The sequence below is a fragment of the Tachyglossus aculeatus genome, chromosome 21 (genome assembly GCF_015852505.1).
Source record: "Tachyglossus aculeatus isolate mTacAcu1 chromosome 21, mTacAcu1.pri, whole genome shotgun sequence".
Lineage (NCBI taxonomy): Eukaryota > Metazoa > Chordata > Mammalia > Monotremata > Tachyglossidae > Tachyglossus > Tachyglossus aculeatus.
The window spans coordinates 76,857,191-76,859,714 of NC_052086.1; the positions used below are offsets into that span (position 1 = coordinate 76,857,191).

At 47.5% G+C, this 2,524-nt stretch overlaps 1 non-coding gene across 1 annotated transcript; it reads left to right on the forward strand.

Annotated features, from left to right (window-relative positions):
- Positions 1 to 266: 266 nt before the first annotated feature.
- LOC119943065 lies at positions 267 to 404 on the forward strand. The gene has a single exon (XR_005455549.1). It is a non-coding gene; the product is annotated as a small nucleolar RNA SNORA7 (small nucleolar RNA).
- The last annotated feature ends 2,120 nt before the right edge of the window (positions 405 to 2,524 follow it).

Here is a 2,524-nt window from a genome sequence, read left to right on the forward strand (position 1 = left end):
GAGAAGTGAAGTGACTTGCCCAAGACCAAACAGCAGACAAATGGCAAAACCAAGATCAGAACCCATGACCTTATGATTCCCAGGCCTGTTCTCTATCCACTACACCATGCCGCTTCCCATCCTACCCCATCACTTAGCACATACCATCCCTATATGTTGCCAACTTGTACTTCCCGAGTGCTTAGTACAGTGCTCTGCACACAGTAAGCACTCAATAAATACGATTGAATGAATGAATGAATTTAATGAAAACTAAAATAATTATCCCCCTCTCGGGGTCACACCTGGAGAGTTTCCAGGACTCTATCAGTCTCGACTACGAGAGGGAGAGTCAAGCAGAAGTATACCCATTCCATTCCTAGCTTGGTCAGTGGCTGCAGAGTAGAAGGCAATCTGCTACAAGTCAAAACTCCCCCGTGCTGGGCAGCAGCGGCATGGGAGAGACTCGAGTATGGAGACTCGGGTTTACTGCGCGGAAGGAGGGAATTGTAAACCACTTCCGTATTTTTACCAAGAAAACTCTATGGATACACTACCAGAACAACTGCAGACGGAGGTGGGGTATTCTGTGTCCATGGTGTTGATAGGGGTCGGAGATGACTCGAGAGGGTTAGGCAAGACAAAATAATTACCATTGCATAGATTTTTGGCCTTTGCAAGATCTGACCTATTGAACTGCTGTTAAAAGGGTCAGTGTTAAATCAGAACAACTTCCCGCCTCATCAAAAATTAAACCACATTCTCCATTCCCAGAACTTGTGGTGTTATTCTTTTTTTGTGAAAAAGCTCAAAATCTGCACCTGTATGCTGTTCCCCACCCCCCCCCCCGCCCCGCCGCAATAGGAGAACATGAATAATAATGAATAATTGCGGTATTTGTTAAGCGCTGATTATGTGTAAAGCACTATGGTAAGTGCTGGGGTAGATACAAGATAATCAAGTTGGGCACAATCCCTGTCCTTATAATCTAGGTAAAAGGGAGTAAGATTTAATTCTCATTTCACAGATGAGGAAATTTAGGCACAGAGAAGTTAAGTGACTTGCCCAAAGTCACACAGCAGACAATTAGTGGAGCTGGGATTAGAACCACTTCCTCTGACTCCCAGGCTTGTGCTCTTTCCACTAAGCCAGGCTGCTCCTCATAAAATATGGAATATGTAACTCTGGGGCCCAGACTATATAATAGTTGTACACAGAGGACCTCAGGCCTTCCAGAGTCACGCTTTCCCTTTCACACCACCCACAGAGACTGACCAGATGTAATTTGCTGTAAATTCTGATTTTGTTCCCACAGAGTGTTATTAATTAGAATTTTGGCCTGCAAAGAGGTTGGTCATCACTTTGTGGTTATTCCTGGAAATCACTGCCCTCTCATTCATTCATTCCATTGTATTTGTTGAGCGCTTACTGTGCAGAGCACTGTACTAAGAGCTTGGAAAGTACTGGAAACTTGAGTCTCCTTCAAGGTCCAGAAAGGGAAGTGATACCCTAATAACTCTCACAGACAGTAGCAGTCTTGGCTGTGTACCTCTTAGCTGGGTGATGAGGTACTCTAATTTTAGAAACCTGCTGCGTCTCTTCTCCCTTTATGCCTTTCCACCCTCAGACCACCTTTCAGACCCTCACCAAGTCTGACCTCATTAAACCCCTGGGTAAAATATTATCCTTTGACAAACTCCAAGTCAATAAGACTGCCTTTGCACTCTATGATCTTTCTCATTCTTTTGGGGTACATTCCAGGATACATTTCCTGGAAAATGTACCCAAGCAACAGTGTTTGTCCACTAGGAAACTTTGTCCAAAACACTTGGCACCAGCTGCAGAAGAGCTGCTTTGGTTATGATTTCCTGTCCCTAGCCAAGAAGTAGCAGGCATGAGGCCCCTAGTTTGCATACCGTAGAGATGTAGTAAAGTCTCTTAAAGGGGGAATTTTTTTCCTCTGTTTTGCACCACCCTCAAAATTCTCATATCTGCCAACTGAAGTCATAGCCCCAGCCCACAAAGGTTCCATTAATAGCATTTTATTTCTCAGTCTGAAGGCATAGCCACTCCAGGCCTTAAGGGAACTGTCGGGAAGGCCAGAAGGAGACATTAACAGGCCTAAGCTGGGAGGTCGTAACGGCAGTTTTTTCTTACTGAATCCCATGGGTGGTGGGGGCACTGGGCAGGCATGGGGAAGGGCCCCCACAGAGTGAGAGATGTTCTGGCTCACCCTGAAGCCTGGTGAGGATGATGGAAAACCTTCCGGGGCCCACGCCCTAGGCCTGGCTCCTGCCAGCGGAGGTTGAAGAGTGCAGCCACCATCTTGGCTCCACCTGGCCGTGGCTCAGGGCCCAAGCTTCAGCAGACCAAGCATTCAGCCACCGAAGTGCCCTCTGCTCCCATAGCGAGCCTGAAATGACTCAGAGCCAGGTCCAGGAGAATGTGGGGGTCCCCTCCTGAGTGGGGGTGAGGCAAGCTGACACCCCCATCCACCTGGGCCCATCCACTCCACTCCTGGCCTAGCCTCATGCTCACTGACAGC